This window comes from Phaseolus vulgaris, chromosome 4, assembly GCF_051622355.1.
Source record: "Phaseolus vulgaris cultivar YP4 chromosome 4, ASM5162235v1, whole genome shotgun sequence".
NCBI classification, from domain to species: Eukaryota; Viridiplantae; Streptophyta; class Magnoliopsida; order Fabales; family Fabaceae; genus Phaseolus; species Phaseolus vulgaris.
Genome location: NC_143501.1, coordinates 39250225 through 39258351, shown reverse-complemented (window position 1 = coordinate 39258351; position 8127 = coordinate 39250225). Strand labels below are relative to the sequence as shown.

Sequence of the window (8127 nt, the reverse complement as noted above, 5' to 3'; positions counted from 1 at the left end):
ATTTAAAAAAAAAAGACTAATTCAAAGTGAAATTATTGTTTTAAAATGATTAAAATACCAAAAGTAATAAGATTTGAAATAAAAATTACAAGAACAAAGAGTAATAAAATTATAGAAATTATAAGTAAAACTTGGTTATATTTTCATGACTAAATTGGTATTTACAGTAGTTTTTACATTTATAAATTAATTTTTAAATTGGTATCTAATTAGCTACCAATTACTTTATATTCTAAAATAGATAGTTTAGATCTTGATTGTAACAGCGCTTTTTAAAAAAAAAGCAGCAGCCCCGTCACACACATTCTTTCTTTCTCTCTCTCCCTCCATATGCTTTTCTCTCCCTCTCTCCTAATTTTCTCTCCCAAACTTCATCTTTTTTAGAATCTGATCATACCACGCTGTAGCAGAGGAGTTAAGGAACATTTCTACCCGATCAGATTTTCAAACAGAGTAAGTTCATTTTTACTCTAAATATCCTTTGTTCTATGTTTTTCCTTAGGATTTAGTCATCAATCTTGGTGGGGTCAGTTGAGAAGTTTAATCCTCTCAACTTATTATATTATATACTGAAATTTTGTTCTGTTTGGATAATTTGCATTAGGCCCGTAAATCTTGAAGCTTATCCAAACGGCGGGGAATAAAATTCTAAAAGTTGCTTGGAAAGCAAGCAATTGAGGTAAGGGGAGCTAAATTTAATTTTTTATAGAACCCTAGGATAGAAGATCTGAATGCGGAAGGGACGTGGTCCCAATATTCAATTTTTCTTGCAGGGATGTTGTGTGTTATATATATTGGGTTGTTTGTTTATATATTATTTAAATTTGTAAAAATATTATATTTTGATGGTTTAATATTTAAGTGTTGTTTTTTTTTATTTTAATTACGTTTTTGAATGTTGTGGATCGTGTTTGGAATGATATTGTATGACGGGATGGTATGGAATTGAATTCATACATTTGGGATAATGTATGGACTGATGTTTGTTGTGTATTAAGTATTGATGCCTATGTGGTAACAGAGATCTCCGAGCTTCACTGATGATCTAAGTCACATAGACTAAGATATCAGGTGGTGAGAAGCTGATGGGGGAGTTCATGCACACCGTGACATATGAGATGCACGGCTTGGGTTGTATTGAACTTACCCTGATCCTTTCTGTTGGATTCGCTGGTAATCTTCGGATCAGGTGTTAGTCTCTGGTAGGACTTACTTAATACGGGTCTTCCGGAAGATGTTGTTTGTTGAATATTCTGGTGTGTAGATCCATGTGAGATCTATGTGATTGTTTATTGTTGAGATTTGAAGAAAGTTGAATAATTTGAGAAATTGATCATGTAATTTGGTTTTCTCTTTTGATTTAATTGTGTATATTATAAAATTCTATTTTTACTAGCTTACCCTTGCTTTTCTTGTTGTGTTTGAACTGCAATGACTGTACTATGTACACGAGCAGATGACCATACAGGTGCAGGAGAGCCTTAGAGGGTTCAAAGTCTTATTTTGAGTTGTGGATATGTAAATTGTATTTCTATAAATCCTAATTATGTATTAGGAATGTTTTTGAAAAACTCCAAGTTTGTATAGAAACTTGTAGAACTTTTATTGTAATAGTTATATGTAAATTATGGGGTGTTACATTTAATGGTATCAGAGCGGTTCATCCTTAGGATAACCTGAGGGTAGTGGGTTTATTCTGTTTCTCCTGCGTGTAGATTTTTGTTTACGTCTAGCCTCAAGACTAAGTTAAAAGTTTCTAATAAGATGTTTGACAAAGTTGTTTTTCCTGAAATCTTGTTTGTGTTCGAGTCAAGTTAATTGTTATGAATAAAGATGAAAGTATTAAGAATGAAAAGAATCTTGATAGAGTGGTGAGGGTGCACACTCATGACTAGATCAAGATTATTTTCTATCTTAATTCTAAGTAGCTAGAGTACATTTTAGGGATAAGTTTTGATTGGTTTTTACTTGTTTCGTATGATTATTTTTTTGAAGTTAATTTGTCTTAAAGATGTAGTTGGAAATTTTTAGTAATTTCTAATCCAATTCTTTATGTGCTTAGAAGATGGCACGTAGACCACCTACTCCTCCTCCACCAGTAGATATGCCCAACTTAGCTCGGGCAGTAGAGATGATGGCAACAACCTTGCAACAACAGAGTGCTACTATGGCACAACAGCATTAGGCTGCCCTTCATCAATTAGAAACTACTAGATTAGCAGTTGAAGCATCTCAGCTTCATCAACTACCCCATACTTTTAGTCTGGAGGATTTTCCAAGACACAATCCACCCAAATTTAATGGCAAGGAAAATCCAGATGGAGCAGACAAGTGGGTGAGAGACATCGAAAGAATCTTTGAAGCTACTCAATGCCCTGAAGAGAGAAAGTTATCTTATGCCATCTACATGCTTATTGAAGAAGCTGAGTTTTAGTGGATAGGCATGAAGCAAATGATGGAACACAAATGAGAAGGTGCCACTTAGGAGAACTTCAAAGTAAGATTCCTGGAGGAGTATTTTCCTGATAGTGTCAAGTATGCAAAAGAAATTGAATTCATGCAACTAGAATAAGGAAATCTTTCAGTCACTGAATATGCTACTAGGTTCAAACACCTAGCTAGATTCTACACTCAGACCATGACTGAGGCTTGGAGATGTAGAAAATTTGAGTTTGGGTTGAAGCAAGAACTTAAAGAAGTGGTGATTCCTATGTCCATTAGAGATTTCCCTGCTCTAGTGGAGAAAGCAAAAGTAGTGGAGAGTTTGAAAAATAGTAGCAGACTTGCTAAGCCTCAAGTGGGAGGACCTTCTAAAAGCATGCCTAAATATGAAGATAGTAAGAAACCTTATTTCAAACCTCAATCTTATAGCAGTGGAAGACCCAATTCTCAATCACCACCTAGTTTCAGATGTTTTAGATGCGGTGGGCCACATGTTGTTAGATTTTGCCCTCATCCAGTGTCAAATGTGACATGTGATAGATGTCACAGGTATGGTCATGCAACAAAAGACTGTCGTGTCCAATTGGGAGCTCCAAATTCTGGTGGAGTGCAGCAAGTACAACAAAATAGTAATCAAAAACCCAAAGCTGCTGGCAGAGTTTTTGCTATTAGTGGAGCTGAAGCTTCACAGTCTGATAGCCTTGTTAGAGGTATTTGTTCTATCCTTGGAACACAATTATCTGTATTGTTTGGTTCTGGGGCAACCCATTCTTTTATATCTTTTGATTGTGCTAAGAAACTTAAGTTGCCAGTCTGAGAATTAGAATTTGAGTTGGTGGTATCTACACCAACAGAAGGTATTATAGTAACCTCTTCCATGTGTGCCGAGTGTCCAGTAATTATAGATGGACGGAGATAAAAAAAAATCAACATGATTTGTATACCTCTAAAATATTTGGAGGTTATATTGGGAATGGATTGGTTGTCTGCTAATCATATCCTTATAGATTGTGGTCGGAAGAAGTTAATTTTTCCTAAATTAGAAGGAATGCAGTTATCTCAGCTCATCAGTTTGAGAGAGAGATACGAGAAGGTGCAGAATGTTTTATGCTCTTGGCTTGTTCTATAGTTACTGATAAAGTACAAAAAGATATGTCTGTAGTTCAGGAGTTTATGGATGTATTTCCTGATGAGATTCCTGGACTTCCACCTAAAAGAGAGATAGAGTTTGCAATAGACTTGATTCCTGGAGCAGGCCCAGTGTCAATTTCTCCATACCGAATGGCACCAACAGAGTTAGCTGAATTGAAGAAACAACTAGAAGACTTATTGGAGAAACAATTCATTCGACCTAGTGTTTCTCCATGGGGAGCTCCAGTGCTATTAGTGAAGAAGAAAGATGGTTCGTCACGTCTATGCATAGATTACAGACAATTAAACAAGTTAACAATAAAGAATAAATATCCTTTTCCTAGAATTGATGACTTGATGGATCAGTTGCATGGGGCAGTTGTCTTTTCTAAGATAGATCTGTGCTCAGGTTATCACCAAATTTTAGTGAAAGCGGAAGATGTTCAGAAGACTGCTTTTAGATCAAGGTATGGTCACTATGAATTTCTGGTTATGCCATTTGGGGTGACTAATGCTCCAGCTATTTTCATGGATTATATGAATCGGATATTCAGACCTTTTCTTGATAAGTTTGTGATAGTGTTCATAGATGATATCTTGATCTATTCTCGTACAAGGGAAAAACATGCATAACATCTTAGAACTGTTCTGAACATTTTGAGAGAAAAACAGTTATATGCTAAACTTTCAAAATGTGACTTCTGGATGTCAGTAATACAATTTTTAGGACATGTCATCTCTGCACAGGGAATATCAGTAGATCCTTCTAAAGTGGAGGTTGTACTTCAGTGGGAACGTCCTAAAACAGTTACAGAAATTAGAAGCTTTGTCGGGTTAGCAGGATATTACAGGAGATTTATAGAAGGCTTTTCTAAAATAGTGGCTCCTTTGACCCAATTGACTAGAAAGGATCATCCTTTTTGCATGGACTGAACAATGTGAGAAAAGCTTTGAAGAGTTGAAAAGAAGGTTGACTAATGCTCCTGTATTGACAATCCCTGATACCAATCAGTCTTTTGAAGTTTTCTGTGATGCTTCCTATCAGGGATTGGGTTGTGTTCTGATGCAGAATAAGAAAGTTGTTGCCTACGCTTCTCGTCAGTTAAAGGTGCATGAAAGAAATTATCCAACTCATGATCTAGAATTGGCAGCAGTTGTCTTTGCTTTAAAAATATGGAGACATTTTCTTTACGGAGTTAGTTTTAATGTGTTTAGTGATCATAAAAGTTTGAAGTATTTGTTTGATCAAAAGGAGTTAAATATGAGGCAGAGGAGATGGATTGAATTTTTAAAAGACTATGATTTCCAGCTGATATACCATCCTGGGAAGGCAAATGTTGTTGCAGATGCGTTGAGTCGTAAAAAGATACAAATGTCTTCGCTTATGATTAGAGAGTTAGCATTGATTGAAGATTTCAGGAGTATGAATTTGGAGGTTTCCATGTCTTCAAAATTGCATTAGTTGTAATACCCTTGTTATAACTAATGAATTTCTGGAAAAGGTGAAGAAGAAGCAGTTGAAAGATTCAAAATTGAAGAACGTCATGGGCTTATTAAATACTGACAAAGCTAAAGACTTCTCTTTAGGACTGGATGGTATTTTGAGATTCAAAAATAGAATATGCATACCAGAGGATAATGAACTAAAGCAAACAGTGTTATCTGAAGATCATAAAAGCAAACTCAGTTTACACCCAGGGATGACCAAGATGTATCAAGATCTCAAGAAGTCTTATTGGTGGCATGGCATGAAGAATGATGTAGCTAAGTTTGTAGTTGCTTGCTTGACTTGTCAGAAATCAAAGATTGAACATCAACGGCCTGGAGGCATGTTAACTCAGTTAGACATTCCAGTGTGGAAGTGGGACAGTATCTCAATGGATTTTGTTACCCACTTACCACGTACTTTGCAGAAGCATGACTCTGTTTGGGTCATAGTGGACAGGATAACAAAGACGGCACACTTCCTACCTATAGACTTGAGAATCTCTATGCGGAAGTTGGCCCAGATTTACATAGATGAAATAGTCAGATTGCATGGTGTACCCTCCAGCATAGTTTCAGATAGAGATCCCAGATTCACCTCTAGATTCTGGCAAACACTTCAAGAAGCTTTGGGGACTAAACTCAGACTTAGTTCAGCGTACCATCCTCAAACTGATGGACAATCAGAGAGAACTATCCAGGCCTTAGAGGATTTGCTTAGGACTTGTGTGTTAGATCATTTGGGCAGTTGGGATGAAATTCTACCTTTGGTAGAGTTCACTTACAATAACAGTTACCAAGCTAGCATAGGAATGGCTCCTTTCGAGGCATTATATGGAAGAAAGTGCAGGACACCTCTGTGTTGGTTTCAGGATGGTGAGAGTGTGTTAATTGGACCAGAATTAATACAACAAACCAATGAGAAAATCAAAATGATTCAGGAAAGATTGAAAACATCTCTCAGCAGGCAAAAATCTTATGCAGATCAAAGAAGAAGACCTTTAGAATTCTCTGCGGGTGAACATGTCTTTTTAAGAGTTACACCATTCACTGGTGTAGGAAGAGCACTAAAATCCTAGAAATTGACTTCTAAGTTCATAGGATCTTATCAAATTCTCAGGAGAATAGGCCCTGTGGCTTACGAAATTGCTTTGCCTCCTCCTTTAGCTAACATTCACAATATTTTCCATGTATCTCAGCTAAGAAAGTATGTACCCAATCCTAGCCACATTCTAGAGTCTGATTTTATCCAGGTGAAAGAAAATCTGTCATTTAAAGTGAGATCAATCAGAATTTTAGATTCACAAGTGAAACAACTTCGTGGAAGAAGTATTCCCATGGTGAAAGTATTGTGGGATCTCATATCTGGAGATTCCACTTGGGAAATTGAAGAGGAGATACAAGCATCATACCTTAACCTCTTTCTTGGTAAGTTCATTTTCGAGGACGAAAATTTTTGTAGTTGGAGATAATGTAACAGCGCTTTTTAAAAAAAAAGCAGCAGCCCCGTCACACACATTCTTTCTTTCTCTCTCTCCCTCCATATGCTTTTCTCTCCCTCTCTCCTAATTTTCTCTCCCAAACTTCATCTTTTTTAGAATCTGATCATACCACGCTGTAGCAGAGGAGTTAAGGAACATTTCTACCCGATCAGATTTTCAAACAGAGTAAGTTCATTTTTACTCTAAATATCCTTTGTTCTATGTTTTTCCTTAGGATTTAGTCATCAATCTTGGTGGGGTCAGTTGAGAAGTTTAATCCTCTCAACTTATTATATTATATACTGAAATTTTGTTCTGTTTGGATAATTTGCATTAGGCCCGTAAATCTTGAAGCTTATCCAAACGGCGGGGAATAAAATTCTAAAAGTTGCTTGGAAAGCAAGCAATTGAGGTAAGGGGAGCTAAATTTAATTTTTTATAGCACCCTAGGATAGAAGATCTGAATGCGGAAGGGACGTGGTCCCAATATTCAATTTTTCTTGCAGGGATGTTGTGTGTTATATATATTGGGTTGTTTGTTTATATATTATTTAAATTTGTAAAAATATTATATTTTGATGGTTTAATATTTAAGTGTTGTTTTTTTTTATTTTAATTACGTTTTTGAATGTTGTGGATCGTGTTTGGAATGATATTGTATGACGGGATGGTATGGAATTGAATTCATACATTTGGGATAATGTATGGACTGATGTTTGTTGTGTATTAAGTATTGATGCCTATGTGGTAACAGAGATCTCCGAGCTTCACTGATGATCTAAGTCACATAGACTAAGATATCAGGTGGTGAGAAGCTGATGGGGGAGTTCATGCACACCGTGACATATGAGATGCACGGCTTGGGTTGTATTGAACTTACCCCGATCCTTTCTGTTGGATTCGCTGGTAATCTTCGGATCAGGTGTTAGTCTCTGGTAGGACTTACTTAATACGGGTCTTCCGGAAGATGTTGTTTGTTGAATATTCTGGTGTGTAGATCCATGTGAGATCTATGTGATTGTTTATTGTTGAGATTTGAAGAAAGTTGAATAATTTGAGAAATTGATCATGTAATTTGGTTTTCTCTTTTGATTTAATTGTGTATATTATAAAATTCTATTTTTACTAGCTTACCCTTGCTTTTCTTGTTGTGTTTGAACTGCAATGACTGTACTATGTACACGAGCAGATGACCATACAGGTGCAGGAGAGCCTTAGAGGGTTCAAAGTCTTATTTTGAGTTGTGGATATGTAAATTGTATTTCTATAAATCCTAATTATGTATTAGGAATGTTTTTGAAAAACTCCAAGTTTGTATAGAAACTTGTAGAACTTTTATTGTAATAGTTATATGTAAATTATGGGGTGTTACATTGATAGGTAGTTAGATATCAATTTAAAAATTAATTTATAAATTTAGATATTAATAATTTTTTAGTCTCTAAAATAGTTTCTAATTTAGTCAATTTAGTAACTAATTATGTTTGGTCTCTAAAATTAGTTTTTATTTAATGATTTTCTAGTAGTGTCAACTGTATGTTTGATTTTCTATTTTATTTTTTATGTTAGGATTTGCTAAAAACATACT

At 35.5% G+C, this 8127-nt stretch overlaps 2 long non-coding RNA genes across 2 annotated transcripts; both read left to right on the top strand.

The window, feature by feature from the left end:
* Window positions 1–310: 310 nt before the first annotated feature.
* Window positions 311–1720, top strand: LOC137836500 (uncharacterized). The gene is made up of 3 exons (XR_011085311.2): window positions 311–453; window positions 605–679; window positions 1457–1720. It is a non-coding gene; the product is annotated as an uncharacterized LOC137836500 (long non-coding RNA).
* A 4862-nt stretch (window positions 1721–6582) lies between these two features.
* Window positions 6583–7896, top strand: LOC137836501 (uncharacterized). Its single transcript, XR_011085312.2, has 3 exons — window positions 6583–6725; window positions 6877–6951; window positions 7729–7896. It is a non-coding gene; the product is annotated as an uncharacterized LOC137836501 (long non-coding RNA).
* Window positions 7897–8127: the final 231 nt, after the last annotated feature.